Source organism: Pieris napi, chromosome 1 (genome assembly GCF_905475465.1).
Source record: "Pieris napi chromosome 1, ilPieNapi1.2, whole genome shotgun sequence".
Taxonomy (NCBI): domain Eukaryota; kingdom Metazoa; phylum Arthropoda; class Insecta; order Lepidoptera; family Pieridae; genus Pieris; species Pieris napi.
The window spans coordinates 3,115,022-3,133,582 of record NC_062234.1 but is presented as its reverse complement, the minus strand read 5'-3'; the positions used below and the strand labels follow the sequence as shown (position 1 = coordinate 3,133,582).

Below are 18,561 nucleotides of genomic sequence, written 5' to 3'. Positions count from 1 at the left end.
GTCTGGTATCCATTACAGCGAATTCAAATGAGTTTTAATATTGAACGAGGAAGTCTTGGTAGAGTGCATCATAACAGTATGGGACACCCGGAAATGAGGTCAATTGATGCATAAATTTTTAGTACGAACCAGAACGGCCCCGCGGGGAATTCTAGCTAATGTATTCGAAGACAATTTTTGTAATAATAAGTACTTCAGTGTGCATTTCATTCACGTTTATTACTATAGTGGGAAAGATTACGTTTAGAAAGTTTATAACCAAAGCGGCAAGCCACAGAACTACGACCCTACGGCACCTCTCCAGCCCTGCGATTCTGTAACTCATAAATTGACTGCTTCACGACTGATTTGAGAGCGACCGCCGATGCGAAAACCGCTGTGTGAGTTCGAAAAGTGAGTTACAGAATCGCAGGGCTGCTTCGTCTTACGTGGATCAGTTGACCTAACCGTTTGAATCCTGGTTTTAATTTAAAAAGTTAAGGATAACTATGGTTGTCAATATATTTAAACTATAGAAATTGATATAAAAAGCATTGAAGGCTTCAGCATGGCAGCAGGAACCTACAAATCTCATCCCTGAGATCGAAGGTTCGATCCCGGCTATACTCCAATGGACTTTCTGTCTATGTGCATATATATAACACTCAAAAATATCGTACACCGGCATGTCCCAATCTATAAATTGAAGAGATGTGTCAAATCTGAAAAAGAACCTAGTTGTCTACGCTCGAGAACCGAGAGGTTTTTACGCCGGCTTTTTCTCTCGGCCTACACCCTCTGTCTTCTTTGCCGATGAGTAGTTTGATCACGGATGACAAATTTAATGACGTGGAATAAGTGATACCCGTATCTTAGATTCCATAATAAACATATTTTATTTTTATTTATAACAACAATATACTTATTACATAAACACATATGACGTACACCAAAAAGGGGAATAAATATTATAATAACATTCCTCCAGTTTGATTATCAATCCATGAATCTTTTATATATTTTCTTAAGTGATAAGTGTAAAAATAAATTTGCATGTCACACTATGGCCAATAGGATTACAATTACGTTAATATACAAATCCTAGTCACGAATTGATTTATGACAGATATTATTCCTGTATTAATTCCTTTCACAGCCGTAAAAACTAAACGAATACAACACGGGAAAAGACCTAAGTTTCAGTTTTACAATGTATAATGTTCAAGTAGCATTTGTCGGTTAAGCAAATCCTTTTACTCGGTACTTAATGACAAAGACAACCTTGGAAGGCCGCCAGTTTTATTCACATAAATCCCAATAGACTACATTTGCATATCGGCCCTACTGTCGCTGTCCTGTATCGCTGACGATTTTAGGCTAAGAATATTATTCTTGTAACTTAAGCTTAGTAAAGAAAAATATTCATAGAAATTACAACAATGGATTTGTTGATTTACGCGCGCTATAACATCAAGTTAACGTGGCATTTTTACGTCGACCACGATTGCTGACAAGCCCTCGAAGCGGTGACTTATGTATTGTAATATAAATATCGCAATACGGCGAGGAAATGCTGCCTTTAAAACACACTGCCACATGGACCAATCTTTTTAAATTTGTTTTCTATTTATCCATTATTATTACTTTGGTTAAGAATATTGTAATAAAGCCATGAAGTTATTTACTTTTTAATCAATTATATCACATATATTCCGTTCCGTCTTTATATATACCTACTCGTTCACCTTTACCATTTAAGTGTAATTTAAATCAGAGTTATAAGAGGGTTTTAGAGAATATGTTAAAATGCCGGAAAGCGGAAGTATTATTTAATAAACACAATTGAAACCTATAATTAAAATCTAAAAAAAAATATTTTAATATAATGAGCGTGATAAGTTCTTCAAGGAACGTTTAATTTATTCTCAGTACTGTTAAATAAAAATAATAATACTAAAATCCATTAAAAATGTTATATTTAAAACTTTCTACTTGAACATTGCTGCAATATTTCGCTGGATTTAATTTTTCGCATATAAAAAGTTAGAGTCTAAAATTAAACCGCACTTTGAGTGAATATTTTTCCATTTTATTACGACTTGTGAGTGGTTAAAACGTCTCTTAACCTAAAGGTCGCACGTTCGAGCGCCATGGTGTTTTCTATGTGTTTAACATGTGCCCGTTCATTATGAGTATGTTACCAGTGTATGTCAGGCACCAATGGTACCTAGGAGATGCTGTCTTTGTAAAAACCTAATAAAAAACCGATGCAATATAATAAATCTATTGATTCTTAGGTTCAAAATCTAACCTAACTACTGATCTGAATTATACATATTATATAATAAATAAGATAAATAAATATTCAAATTGCCAAACAATCATTATTGTGGTTATTATATATTATATTATAGAAAGTAAATTTGAGGATAATTGGTAATTACTTTTTTTATTAAAAACTCCCCAAGCAGTAAAACTGTCTAGACTCTCTAACCGAGAGTAAGAAACCAATCTGAATTAAAATATCTCTCTTACTTTGCATAACTTTCATCTCATGGTTGCTTACATTGACGTTAGCAAAACAAAAAAAAAATCTCATTTTTTTTGACAAACAATACATTTAAGTCTAACAAATATTCGTGCATTCTTAAATGAATTAACTATCTTTACAATACACGGAACAAATTTACTGATTTTATACATGGTAGGTCTTCATTCGATAAGTCTCATTTATTTCGTAACTCTACATTCTACAACATTATATACGTATATATATAACAAAAACGATTAACTAAAGATGGAATACATAATAAGGTTCAAACATTTACGTAAAAAAAAACCATTAATAACTAATTCGGCTGAGTTGTGTGTTGGTGTGAAAGTGATGATATGTATACAGGATGTGCTTTGATGCAGGTTACTTAGCGCTATGGATATTCTTAAGTAATTTTTGAATGAGTCGACGATCATTACTTGGAAACGCATCCCTAAAACGAGTCGTATTACAGTAGTAATTTGAAAATGAACTTTATAATGCCACTGTTTATATTCAATTGCCGATACAATAACATCCGAAACCCCTGAAGCACTTTTACTGCTGAAATACACAATTCCAATTTCTATAACGTGATTGTAAATATTGTAACAATTTAAATTTCTGACGTAATGGAAACATATATTATGTGTTGAGATACGCTAACAATATGGAATAGTATTCACCACATTCAGAGGAACATAACAAGAAAGAATTAAATGAAATATATCAAACATAGTTCATATATATTAGAGATTTTTTACAATATTTTATTCCTTTGGGAAAATTATCTGTCGTATTTTAATTTTAATTTCCACTATTATAAAAATATACTGAATGTATATAATATATATCACTTTTCATTCCTATTAAAAAACGAAACACGTAAAATATTTATAAGTAACTCCATTTGAGACCTGAATAATGCCCATCTAAATCCCTCTAGTGAAGTACGAAGTTAGATTACAACATAAAATATTGTGAAGGTGGGAAAAATGTATCCAATTATGTTTCAAAGACAGCTCAGAGACCCTGCGTATTATGTTTTTGTTGGAAATGGTTTGATTTTTTAAACCGAAATTCTAAAGCTTATTGATAATGAGATTGTGTAATAGAAAAGAAACAAATTTAAATCTGGGCTGTAAATTCAAAATATAAAATAAATTAATCTGTAGTAAAATTTTATATTCATGCTTTTACAACAAGCTATATACATATACTCGTATATTACTTACATAAAAACTATGTTAAACCTAACCTTGGTAATAGTACAGATAATTCTAAATTCAGAGTTTAAGTCGCAATAAGTCTTAATGTTAAAAAAAATAACAATAACCTCTCTAAGGTATACCTCAGAAATAAATTTAAGAAACGATTTTTTCACGATTTATATAGCATTCAGTAGCATAGGGTAGTGAAACACTTTATTACCTCATAGATCCAAATCTAATCGATACAAATTAAAACGTGAAAGGACTGTTTAGTAGTGGACTGTGTAGTACACGGTACAGCAATATTTAATACCACATTGATGAACATTCGACCATGTTTAATTAATTTTGATATATAGATACAGATTAACTTAGCTAACACTATCATTATTTAACATTAAAATTAGATATTAACAATAAATAAAGATGACAACGTTAATATTTCTTTCTATTACAACTTTCTAAGCTCCAAAATAATTGAATGCGACCTTCACGGGACCACATTTTATGTTCCTTCATCACGCGATGCCGTGAAGCTAGCGAAATTATTAACTGTGATTTATAGTAATAATTTATCACTCTTGTTTCGAAAGTTATCTGGACTTTGTTACAAATAATTAGGAAACTGAATAATACATCAATATATTAAACTTAGTCATTCTTGAAGTTTTGTATCTGCATTTTAATGTATCAAATGTTTGTATACTTTAAAAAGTAGTTAGAAAACACAACTAATATAAAATAAGATTTTAGAAGTTTTCAATTTGTCCGTTTTATGCCTCTTGTTGCCATTTCATGTTGGCATTGAGGAGTTTCTTATAGACGCAATAATTAAAAAAAAATCTTGAAAGTATAAATAGAAATACGAAGCAAAAATGCAGTACACCCCGTAAATATTGGCACTTATGTCATTCCCGGAAGTAAATACTTAATAATGGCGCGAGTCCCTATCGTCTTATACCAAAGACAATTAAAGTACTAGAAAATACATTATACGAGTACGTCGATGTTCCAATATATCACATACGGTTTCCGTTAATTCCACGGCTAATGAATTGTCATTATCTCAATAGATAATGCAGTCAATGACCGGAGTATAAAACGTGGGAAAAAGATACAATAGACGGCGGATAGGAAGATGACATTTTACCAACTTTCACACTTTACAATTGTAATCTGGAAATCAAAGCGCGCGAAAATATAAGTAAGTATTGTAAATATTGTTTAGTATTGTCTTTACTTTTTAACGCTTTACTTCCTATTTATTATCTGAGTTTATAGACAATTGGGTATATTTAGTTACTATTAATAATTTAATGTGTAATTGTTTTTGAAGTGAAACTTCTTTAGGCGTATGAGGGCAAAATTTTTACGGAACGTCACGAAGATGTGCAGCGTTTTTGTAGAAGAAAAGGGAGATAGCGATTGAGACCGAATGAGAGAGAGTGAGAAGGGCGGATTACCTTATAGTTATTCTAATTTAAAGTTAAAATTTTATATTGTCTCCAATGACGAATTGCAAATTAAAATGCCACGTGTTTTTATCATCGAAAAATTAAATTATTAATAAAAAAAAATAATCTATTATTTGTAATAATTTTCGACGCTTTGAATATTTTAATGACAATTAAATTAATTAAATTCCTAACATACCTTCCTGTTTCCCTCACTATAAGTCTCGGAAATCTAATGTTTTAGATTTGTATAAATATGAACAAGAGTCAAAAATTCGTTTGCCAAAGAAGTTTCACTTCTGACATAGGTATGTACTTTGTACGCACACACTTTTTTTTAATTAAGAAACTGCAAATGCGCAGTACTCTTTACTTTATAAATATTTTTCTTTACTTAAAATTGCACAATAAATAAATAGGATTAATATCATAATTATTTAGGGTTGAAATTTACAAAAAAAATAGAAAAGAATTTTATATTTTTTTTGTAAATTTTTAAACGAATTCACTTATACAAGAACTGGCAAATATAATATTTATATAATACCTATTTTGTAGGTATTATATAAATATTAATAAATAAATAAATAATCTGTGGCATGGTAGCAAGAACAATAACTAACCACAAAACAAATAAAGCGGTTGAAATAAGCTCTTAATTACATTATGTATTTATCTACTTCTAACATTGTCACCGAATCATAAATCTGTCAAGTTCCATGTTTGGGGTTTTGCACAACGCATGAGCAATGATTTACTGTAGTCTGTGACGTCATCACACGATACACTTTTGTCTAGGGTTGACTGTTACATATTTGATGCTTATAGTAAAGAAATTGTTTTATGAATCTTTACTCTATTTTAATATCGAATTTACCAATCTCTACAAAAGCTGAATATGACAGCCGATCTTTTCTAAAAAAAACTTTAAAAAAAATCATCTATAAAATACTTGTCCAATGTGAATTAAGGCCGATTTACATTATCTTAGTGTTTAGGAGAGTGCTTTAGGATAGTACTTTAGTTGAAACATGTAAACGCTACTTGTTTTAGTAAACGCTACGCTAAAGAACTTGCCTTTCAAGTTGTACTAAAGCACTCTCCTAAACAGTAAGATAATGTAAATCGGCCTTCAGTTACTGGAGAGCTTGAAGCAAGAACTAAGGCTTACTAAACTTGCTTTCATTATACCGCTGATATTGGTTTACTTGCGCAGCCCTAGTTAGGGGTGCTATTAATCAGATCTACCAACCAGTTTACCGCAACGCGGCTTAATTAGAACAGCCTTCATTGAAGCCCTCAGGATATAACTGTGAAGTCGATGAGAATAACTGGGTCGAACTGGTGCGCTTTCTTGTTTAAAAACTTTGTACGAAAAATATTCGTTGCATAATGATAAATTGGGAATTTCATAAGGTTTTTTTTTATTAGTTTTTTTTTTTATTTATTTATTATTCGTTCGCCTTTCTCCTACAAAACTTATGTTGTTCCCTTAATATTTAAAGCGCTGACGCAGAGTGAATTTTTAATTATTCGCCAGCCAGTACGAAACATATCATGGCGTCAATCTATGCATAGTAGTATATATTATCTATATTACTTATGCTATGGCCCTGTTATTTAAAATTTCTGTAAGCAACCACTAGTCTTTTGACGTCAGTTTTTTAGTAAACGCATTAGGACTAAAATAAGCGGCAATAAAAAAAAAATACATTTCTCTAATTGAATAAAAACCTTAAAAATTAGCATGCAGTAAATTGATGTAACTTTTTTCCGAAAAAGAAAATCACGCGAAGGGCGTAATTGGAAAATTAGGCAATTTATCTTCATCCCCTAAGGCTAATCCACGCCAACTTTTTCATCGTCTGCATATTCAGCCAGTCATGTGTGATTCGCAAATTTACGAACTTTGATGAAAAATTCAATTTTTCTTCGTCATTCCATGAATCTTGTATCCATTTTGGAAATTGTAATATGTAGTAGGTAGGTCTCTCTAGTTAATCTAAATTGATTAGATTACCTTTTAGTTTGTTAAATTTTAGATTTTAGTTAATTAATTACATATATAATTTTTCAACGTTACTTGTAATTTTATTTTTGTTGGTTTAGTTATGCAGTTCTTCAGTGGCGTAACAATAGGCTGGAAAAATGCCACGGGCCCCCGACCCAAGAGGGCCATGAGATATTATGTTTTATGGATGAATGTGAAGTCTCCAATACGCTTTGGGCTAGTGTGGGGCTACAGACCATTCCCTCTCGCCTAAGAGAGGAGGCCTATGGCCATTAGTGGGACATAGACAACGTGCAATTGAGTAGGTACACTTTGAAAATCTCGAAGTTCGATTTTACTGATAGGGCCAAGAAAGGCCCATCAAAAGAATTTGCCACGGGCCCCAGATGGTATAGTTACGCCACTGCAGTTCTTGCACTTTACCCTTAGTATTTACTTTTTCTTTACTAGGAAGAGATCGCTTGTTAGCGGTAAGGCCGCGCGTTGCATCCCTAATGTTACCTGTTTTTATCTGTAATTTTAAAAATAATTGCTACAAAAGGCGCTTCTGTGAAGGTTCTATTATATTATATAACCTTCATACGCCCTAAAAGCCTTAATTCAAAACGCTTTCTTTTCATTCCTCTGACATTGATTGAGCGAAAATATACCTTACCTTACGTATGAAATTTGTTATTTACATTTGTATAGTATTTAATCAACACATTGTATTGTACGGATTGTATGCATTAAAGAGATTTAAAACATAGGTATTCACTTTTGCACGAATGAAACACGTCTAATTATCACAATTTTAGTAATAAATTCGTTGACAAATGAGAAAGTTTTATACTAGAACTAGCTGACCCGGCAAACGTTTAGTATTGCCATGTATATTATTTCTAGGAAACATTTTTTTAGTTTAATAAAAATAACTATCTACAATAATAAAAAATAGGGGTTGATCGTAGAGGGGTGAACATTAAGGGTTGTATGTATTTTTGTATGACATGTCATAAAAAAATAAAAACAAAAAAAATTGTCGAAAAAATAAAAAAGTTTTTTTGGGGTGGACACCCCTTATCACTTAGGGGTTTGAAATATAGATAGTAGCCGATTCTCATACTTTCTGAATATGCATATGAAATCATAAGAATCGGTCGAGCCGTTTTGGAGGAGTATGGGAACAAACGAATTTTATATATATAGAGATTAAGTTTTTTTAATAACTTGCGTTTTGATTTTGTTTGTTATCGTGAATTCATAAAAAATTAGACATTCTTTATTTTTATAGTACAAGGGCAAATGGGCAGAGCGGTCACCTGATGTTAAGTGACAAAACGGCAGAATTAGGTATTACTTAGTTAAATGTGTTTAATATTTTTTATTGATTTTTTTCCTTTTGTGAATGTTGCAACCTTTTTGTATATATTCTGTATTCCATCTTTCTTCCTCTTTAGTATAATTGTTTTTTGTTATATAATAAAATTGAATGAAATAAATAAATAAACAGTTTTTTTGCGTGTTGCAGATAGACTTAAAATCTACTTAATAAGAGAATCAGTATAAGCCAGCTTATATCATACAACTTTGATACTTAAAGTTCAAATGTTCTGCTATAACAGTCAATGTTTGGTTTCAGTTGCGAAAACTTATAAATTATTGTTATATTGTTAATTGTATGTATTTTATTTAGGAATAGAACTTGTTAACCCTATATATTTAGAAACATAAATACATACACACTCGTGAGTATGTTTTGCCAGATTTTTATAATATATATTCGTGATTTTGATATATCTTAAAAAGCCTTAGCATTATGGTCGGGTCGGGGTGATCATGCGATCCCGATGGTCTGTCTCGAAGTTACATATCACAAAAAAATCATGGACCTAGCCGACGGCAGTTAGAGGTGTTCGAACAAACTTTGATCAGCTACTTGGGGCGGTGTTAGGGGGCGATCACATATAATTATTTAACAAATGTAACAAAATATTGTAAACCTATTTTAAAAGAGTAAGTGTGGAGTTTCTTGCCCATTCTTCTCCACACGAAACTACCTTTTGGAAGGGGCAACTAGAATCTTCTTTATATATATATTTTTTTTTGACGTTCAAAAGTGCCATTTTAGATGGTCTAATTGAAATAAATGATTTGACTTTGACTTTGATAGTAAGGTGTTCCATTTTTTATTTTTTCGAATTTTGCTCAAAACATAAACTAAATTGTTCGGCGTAATCGGAGCTATACTAATAAAATGTGCATCTACAATCGTGAAATGCAGGCAAAAATAGACATACCTACATGAGAGTGCTAAAAGAACAAAAGGATGCAGGATTTTTAAAGACATTGTGTTTTTTCTTTCCACACAATAGCATCTTATATTTTCCCCTGTTTAAGTAAGTAATAATTAACAAGCAGCCCTAGAATAAAAGAATAAAACTTTTATAACCGGAATACTTGTACTAACGACATGTCAAGCCCTACAGTCTAAAGAAAGAAATCTCGAGAAACGTCTCTTATTAAGACCCTTTGTCTATGTCAAGAGGACGCTACAATAGATAATAGAATATGTAACGAAACTCGCGGAAAATGTTCAGAGACTAACAAAAATAATAAATAAAATCATACGTCATTTCGCAAGATAACTAACTAATCTTAATATATATAAATTACGTGTCACGTTGTTTGTCCGCTATGGACTCCTAAACTACAGAACCGATTTCATTCAAATTTGCATACCGTGTGCAGTTTGATCTAACTTAAAAGATAGGACACCTTACATCTTCATTTATACCCGCAATATTATTTTATTGCAAATTATTTGTTGATTACTTGATAGTCACAATCCTAACAGATGGCGCTGTGTTGAAAGTTCCAACATAAGCTACAATTTAATGACATAACCATGACTGTGGCGTTCGACGTTTCCCTTGAATAGTTTACTACTATGTAATATACCAAAAACTTTAGCCACAGCAACGCTTGGCCGAGTCTACTAGTTATATACTATAAAACTAAAATACAGCATGAAAAACATAACTCCGCTGGCTCTGCAACTCAAAAAGTGTCTTGGACTCCGAAATAAAATCTAGCTCCGTATCCTGTGCCACCTGTTGGCCAATTGTTGGCTTTCAGCTGCAGCTCCTCCTCCACCTCCGCCTGAAGCATGAGGCTTACCTGAGTCCTCATTCCGATATTGGCCCTTGCTCTCAACAATCATCAGATTAATTAAAAACAATACAAACTTTTGACAAATCAATAATAACATATTATAGTATGAAAGTAATATAGTCAAAAATCATTTATTCATGTAGGTAACACAATGCACACTTATGAACGTCAAAAAAGAAATATATGTACATTAAATGCTGCTAATTTTATATTTACTGCCAGTTCTCAAATCGAGGGAGTAGAGCGAAAGAAAAGAACTGGAAATAAAATATCATGAGTCAGCGTCAAAAATATTTAATAAAAATGATGATTGCAGTTAAAAATTTTAAATCATAATAACTGGAGCAATTTTAAACATACCGCAATCAAATTGAGCATCGTTGCGTTAAACTCCCGTAATCTTTGACCTCGAAGCACCTCGAGGCTAATTAAATTGAATTATTATATTAATGTATATATTTTTCGATATATAGTGATAATATAGTTACACTATATAGAGAAAAATAATATAGTGATAGTGAGTGAGATAATATAGTGATAATATAATAGTGATTTCCTGCAATATTAAAAAAATACATTAACTTGATAGCGTAGAAGCGTCGCTTAAAAATAAATATGGTAATTTGGATTACCGTATCATATTTTGCACAGAAACAAAAACTGCATATTTATTTGTGTATTTTACTAATATTAATTTATTACTGCTAAACAGTGCATATATGTGTTACCATTGAGTATCTTTTTAACATATGTATATAAAATTGCGTAAATATCTGAAGCTATATAAATATAGTTTAGATCAGAACTGCATATTTTTACACTCAAATGTGCGTTGCTCACTGGCATATTAGAGAGATACTTAGATAAAAGTTGCACAGGTATTTGCGACTTAAAACGACCCAAGAACTTTTACATGAAAAGCCATTTAATCAAATTTATTTAGTATTACAATTTTTTTAATATAAACTTTAACAATCAACCTCAAAATCAATCAAATTTTAGAAAGGAGAGTTCCTTTCTAAAATTAAATGCCAAAGAAAGTCTAATAGTCCATTGTTATCTACCAAAATGTCACCCGTTAAGGTGCTATCTTCTCGCCCCAATTCGTTGTAAGCTTTTAATTAAAGTAAAACTCGTTTACAAGATTATAGGCTAGAAAATAAATTAAGTTGTAAATACTTAATCACTTCCCTCTGAGGAACATAGCGAGATTTATTTAGATATTAAAACTCAAAGCGAAAGCTCCTCAAGTTTTGTTGATTTTAATGTTACGTAGCTTTCTCGGAAACAGACGCGGCATAATAACTAGAAAATGTTACTCCTTTAATTAAAATTTATATTTTTTATTATTTTGATTTCAACATCTGTCATCACTATTTTAATGGTTAAGCATTAGGCGTAATGAATATATGTAATAATAAATTTTCTTTGCGATGCAATGCCTTGAAAGTACAATGCCCTTATATGTATAAAAATACTCGTGACTCCACAGACGCATCAAAATAATAGAAAAGTATAACTAGTTAACAGTTACACAATATTTTTGGTTTCCACTCATTTACGCCCGAATCCAATAATTAATCCACAATCTTAGATTGAAAACAATATGAGATCAGACCGTGACAGTCGATCGATCTCCTATCTGCATCCTAATAACCAAACCCTACGAAGACAATCTATTTTTGGCGACGGATAAAATGCTCTTTGTCGTTCCATTTTACCGAGTTGAAAAAGTACAAATAACATTAAAATATACATGTCTATGTTTAAAACATAACAAACAGCTTTTTTAATTATTTAAAAAACTGGTGTAAGTTAAAATCAGTTAAAATAATTAACTGTTGGAATCGAGCTTTCGTCAACTGTCACTTTCATACAAAGGTATATCCACAGACACCGATCCGACCTCCCATGGATAGCTTGTATCGACAGATGACTATTACAATCCGTAATGATAAATGGATTGAGATAGGTTATTGGGTTCGGGCGTAAGAGCGTACATACAGTAGGTACACTCTTTATTAAAAAATAACTTCTATACTCGTAACATTTTACCAGCAATCAAATCCAACACCGGAACAAAACTGCTGCAACAAAAGTAGAAGTTCGCCGAGTGTATTTTTGATTGAAACAAGTTCCGTTGTTTCTTTTGCCCATGAAAGACAATTGAAAGGAAATCATTAGACGCATTACCTTGATTTTTTACCTACAACTTAAGGAACAAAATGAAACAATTCCTTGGCATGCGAATTGGAAATTAGCGAGTTACTTTTCACTCTTGACCTTCGAAAGCGCACGCGATTTCTAAATACACACATTTTTAACATTCCCGCGATTCATTAGGATAATTAATAAAATATAATTTATAATATTATATAATATAATAGCTAGATATTTTTATTATAAATCAAGTTCTGTTTTACTGTTCAGATTTATGGCGTAATCAGTTTAATGATTATAAGCTAGTAGTAGTAGGACTCCTTTATCCGCAATTAGACTCCTAATTGGTCCGTTGTGCGTACATTATTATAAGCTAATTGAAATACGTAATTTAATACGTGTATGTCCCAGTAGAACCTACTTAAGTATAGGTAGGTTAAGCAACGATATCGCCTCTATCATTGAAATTCTAAAAGGTAACTGAATTTTCTCCATTTCGATGAATAGGTGTTAGATTCAAATCAAATAAAGTAGTAAAATAAATCCGTATAAACCAGATATATACCCTAGCGTGTCCGTTTTGCAATATAATTCGTACATATAAATCTTACTTTCACATTTACGCAGTGAAATCTGCTAACCGTTCCAAATTCCTACAAAATTGATGTGAGTATGAAACATAATATTAAAAAATACAAACCTCCTCAAAGAAACGTATCGCTCCAGATTTACAAGATCCTGTACCACAGACACAACACAACACAAATCACTCGCGATGCTTTCGCGCCGATTTCTACTTTCACCAACACGTGCTTCGCTCTTGAAAGTCGCACCAACACTGGTCCGCTGGCCACAGAGCAGGCAAGCTTGCTTCGATGTGAAACAAGGCCACGCGAAACGATGCTCCCATTTTCCACCAGTTGAAAGTGCTCATATCCGTGATCAAAGTAAGCAGGTGGGAGAAAGCACCAAAAAAATGATCCCTGACTCACAATCTGTATATTTAGTATGTGCGAAAGTGACCAAACTGGTTCGATGTCGTCAAAAATTGTATGCGATAAGTATTGGGTTAATGTTTTGTTGTGGATTTCGATTTTTTGACCCGCTTAAGGATTAAACGCATATTGATGAAAGTTGAGCGTAATAAAATTATTCACCACTTTCACAAATATATTTTTTTAAATCGGGAGCTCATAACGCCCAAGATTGCTTTAAAATAGTAAATTTAAACGTAATAAATTCCGCTGGTAATCTTAAAGTTCAAAAATCGTTTAAGAAAGCTACTTTGAATATGGAATACGAACTATCCAGCCATCACAAAGGCTACGTGGGCGTAACCCTCTGAACCTGGGAATTGCTTAAGCGTATCTTAGAAATAATTTCATACAATACGTACAAGTATATGTGAAAGCTATCGTATAAGTGTTTTGAATGGAGCGTGGGCTATGCATAAAGAATTTTGAAACTCCATTCAAATTCGTTGTTTGAAATTACATAAGATTCTAATCCCCGATGTATCGAATAAATATAAATCAAATGGAAACCTGGTTAAGTTTGAACCTTGTTTTGAATATTTGGAAGATAGAGCGGATCCAGGGGACGCTCCCTTACGCCACATTTGACACTGTGAAGATAAAGAGATCATACCACTACTGGGTCATTTTGACTTTTTATAGACTATAGTCGAAAAACATGAACCGTCGTATAGTTCTAGTAACTTAGTAATTAGCTATGGGCCCCGATGCGAGCGCTAGATCTGTCAGTCATTCGACAGATAATAGCTATGGATATCAAATTACGTCCTTAATTAAATCTAATTTTTAAAACAAATCCTTAAAATAACTCGACAGGACAGAACCATTGTTAAAAAGGTTTTGTAACATATAGCAGCAAAACCATTTATAAGCCCTCCTCTTGACGACAGCAATCATCATTAGAGGTTTTTATTTTGAGCCAATTTGCACTCTGGAGTGCTTATTTTGCCGTCTACAAACTTTTTTCACAAAATTTACCATTAATATACAATGCAATAATGAAAATTAACATTTCAGCTGTTTTTGTACATACATTTCCTTAAACAAATTATTATTAAAACAATATCATAAATAAACAATAAACAGTGTAACCGATCAATAGGTATTTATTTTATATCTTTTTGTTTTTATACCAATCGTTAGAGAATCTCGTATATTCCACCCTGTTCAATCCTAAAACTCCTTCCTAGCTCAAAAACGATTTCAAATTTTTGGGAGCTCATAGCTTATGCTCTTCCGAAAACTATATCCTTGAAATCCCATCTCATAAATCTTCCTTTCTTAGCGAATCCTTTAAGGTCTGCGAAGCTATGGAATTCACTTCCCGTCCCTATTCTCCTTCTCTATTTTACTTTAAACATCTACTGTACAAGCATTACCTGTCCACATAGTATCCCTAACTACTACTAAGTTATGTGAAATTGATCAAAAAATTTTTTTAGATTGGTTGCTTGGAAGAGATCGCTCGAAAGCGATAAGACCGCCAGATTCCTTTCCATTTAATTAAGTCAACTGTATTATATTTCTGTATGCAATGAATTGTTAATAAATAAATAAATTAAATAAATAATCAAGCACCTTTAGCGAAGCCGTCTGCCCGATCTTCGTACTCTAATCGATTTTTCTTTGCATGGATATAATACATCCACGTACAGCGAAAACATTGTGGGGAAACTTGCTTTATTATTTAATTACAAAAGCTTGCCAAGGCTCATGCATACATTAAGAAAAAAAATATTTATGTATTATATAAATATGAGGGTTACATAAAAATGATAATAACCTAAAACAATATTATATAATAACTAAAGTATATTATTAAAAAGAGTCCCTTTAGGCAAGGTTCCAAAAACATTGGCAGCGTTCCCCCTTTGCTAAAAAAAACATTTCGCTAAAAAAAAAAGATTCATACATCATAAAAACTATAGGAAAATTGATTTCAAGCGTGAGGGTAGCAACTATGGATATCAACTACTTGTCTTTTATCCGGCGACGTGTCAAGAACAGCAGCCTACCTACAAAAATATAATAAATGAAACAGATGAACGTCAGTCCCATACCGTCGAAGGGTTATATAACTCCCGGTTATAGACAAAATAAGCTAGATCTCACGATTTGTGTACTAAAGGAAATTTCTCCCAAGAGTCGGCAATTCAATAATTATACTTTTTAGTACCGAGATCCCAAAATAACCATTTGCATACCATCAATATTCATTTACGTAATATTTCAGGTGATACAACAATGCCGGATCCGACACGTCAACCCGTTAAGCGGGTCATTGTCACGCGTACTTTCCTTCAATAGGATGCATTACATTCACGGACACATCTGGTAATAACCCATTCTCTATATTGGCATAAAATATTAATTTATATTACAATAATTAGACCGTTGCGAAAGTATAATGATTTAGTTGGCCAATCGTTAACTGTACTCCGTATTTATTTAAAATACACTTCTTTTATTAAGAGAATGTGGAATTAATTTATATAGTGGCCGATACAACAAAGGCCTAAACGAAAACGAAAATAAATCTTGCTTAAACGAGATTTATTTATTTGATTTACAGTATTCACACAGCCGGTTATAATATCTACACAATTGTACACAGTAGGCATAACATATTGTACATTTAAACATTAACAATACACGGTTAAAAATTATTAATAAAAATAATTAAAAATGTAATAATAATAATGAATAAATTATTATTATTATTTATTAGCTGTTATTAATTAATTATTATTTATTTATTTATTTTTAATTATTTGTATTATTACTTTGTAGGTTAAGAAAATTGTAAATACTGTATACTTGATTGTAAATAAATTTTATTAGTTTTAATAATGTCATAAAAAAAGACAATATGAGAATATTTGGCTTGCACTGTTTTATCTTGAGCTTACGAATTCTTTATGACCTAAATACAAACTCATATTAGTAAATGTGGCTTGGTCATAATATCACATGCAGCAATGGTTGTATAAAACATTCACCGTTCGTTCCTTTTCTCTTTTTATGTAATAGGAGGCAAACGGGCAGGAGGCTCACCTGATACTGCCGCCCACTCACACTCACACTCACATTGCCAGAAGGGTCACAAGTGCGTTGCCAGCCTTTTAAGAATTGGTACGCTCTTTCCTTGACGTCCGATAATGAAACACAGCAGCAGCAGGTATTAAAAACTTTATTTTTAGGTTTTATAATATTATTAATAGTAATTGTAAAAAATACAGACATTTACGTATTTCAATATATATATAAAATAAAATTATTAAATGGAATCTTAAGACACTGATGTTTTTAACTTTCCCCTTTTCGAAGTTGTCATTTGGACTGAAACATTACATCGTACAGTGAGCTTCGTTCTTGTCTCATACAGGCTTTTTCTTTGTTCTTTCGTAATCACTCAATGGGATTCGTTATAGTTTCCACACACGTATGACTGAATCATAATGAATGTGCTGATTCTATGAACCAGACTAAACTATACTTTTTTATACAGCCACAAGTGTTGTTGTTGTTATTAGAGTTAACCAGTCCCGTTTACAGATTTTGGAAGATTAAAAAAAAATTGTTTCAAAAATTTAAAGAATAAATATAAATATAATAACCAAGAAAATTAAAGCCCTGATAATACGAAAGAAAATTAATTTAGTGATAATTATACATTTTTAATCATCACAAACAATTATGTGACAAACAGCGAAGTTTTTTATCATTATCATATCATCCTAATCGACTATCATTGCGTTTTACTGTAATGATATGTATACTTTTAGGGTCTGTTTCACAATGTATGGATAAAGTACCAAATAGCTATGCAACACATAAATTATTTGGAAGATAAATTGTGCTATTTGACATCCATCAGACTCATAGCTTTCGATGGACTTTATGTGACGAATAGCGCTATCTGACAGTCGTGAAACGCAACAATAGTGTTTATCCTACCAATAAGTAATAAATAGCTAATTTGGAACTTATGTAGAACTTATCCGTACATTGTGAAACAGTCCCATAATATGATTTTTTGTCAGTCGTATAAATATGGCGAAAGAGCCTTTCTTGGCTGTTATTTTCGGATCTCGGCCCATTTTTGAATGTGATGTTATATTGTCATGATTTAGAATATATGGTCCGTTGTCCGGTGTCCTAGCGCTATAAGGTTTTTTAAGAAAATTGCAAAGAGGTTAGTCGACATCACAGGAGACTGAAGAGCTGGCATCTACCTCGGACAAAGAATTAGCAGGGAACGCTGCTAGTATCTTCGGAACCTTGCCTAAAGGGACTCCTTTTAATAATATATTTTAAGGTTAAGTACTTATTCTTTTTATTGTTCTTTTTTTGTGTTATATATATATAATATAGATTATGTAATATATTAACAAATTCGGTTCGACATATTATATTGATGATTCAGTGATTTAGAAAAAAATAACAATTAAAGTTTACAGTGTGACCGCGGTCTACTCCGGAGGGAACACTAATTATTATTAAATGTTATCTATTTTAATATATTTGTTAGTTTCCTTCAAACTACAATTATTAAAATGTCCCACAGTTTGTGTGGTTTAAGTTGCTTACGCGTGTTAACGAACGCATTAACTGTACTAATACTTATTTCAAGCAAGTGCTAGTACCCGTAATCATCTAGAAAGTTTCCAATCAATCCGTAAAGATTGATGGAAAGTGAGAACTGTTTGCCAATTTGTCAGTGTCAACGTTGCTCTGTACAAATTCTTTTACTCCTGTATCTTAGATATAAAAATAAATCAGTGGCGCTACAACCTTTTTAGGTCTGGGGCTCAGAATCTGTACCTGTTTAATGATCATTTGTCAATCTAATAGGCAAGTAGGTCCTCCTGTGCCTGACACACGCCATCAACTTTCTGGGTCTAAGTCAAACCGGTTTCCTCACGATGTTTTCCTTCAGCGTTCGAGCAAATGTTAAATGCGCACATAGAAAGAAAGTCCATTGGTGCACAGCCGGGGATTGAACCTACGACCTCAGGGATGGGAG

The 18,561-nt window shown here is 32.1% G+C and overlaps 1 protein-coding gene and 1 long non-coding RNA gene across 3 annotated transcripts in view; one reads left to right on the top strand and one right to left on the bottom strand.

Annotated features, from left to right (window-relative positions):
• Positions 1-13,357, bottom strand: part of LOC125063590 — a 52,907-nt gene extending 39,550 nt beyond the window's left edge. For both annotated transcript variants that reach the window (XM_047670100.1, XM_047670108.1), the window contains exon 1: positions 13,202-13,357. The gene's annotated coding sequence lies outside the window, so the exon portion shown is untranslated. The remainder of the gene's footprint in view (positions 1-13,201) is intronic.
• LOC125063604 overlaps positions 1-16,615 on the top strand; it is a 29,057-nt gene extending 12,442 nt beyond the window's left edge. The window contains exons 2-3 of the long non-coding RNA XR_007119539.1: positions 15,769-15,869; positions 16,566-16,615. This is a non-coding gene — a long non-coding RNA (uncharacterized LOC125063604). The remainder of the gene's footprint in view (positions 1-15,768; positions 15,870-16,565) is intronic.
• The last annotated feature ends 1,946 nt before the right edge of the window (positions 16,616-18,561 follow it).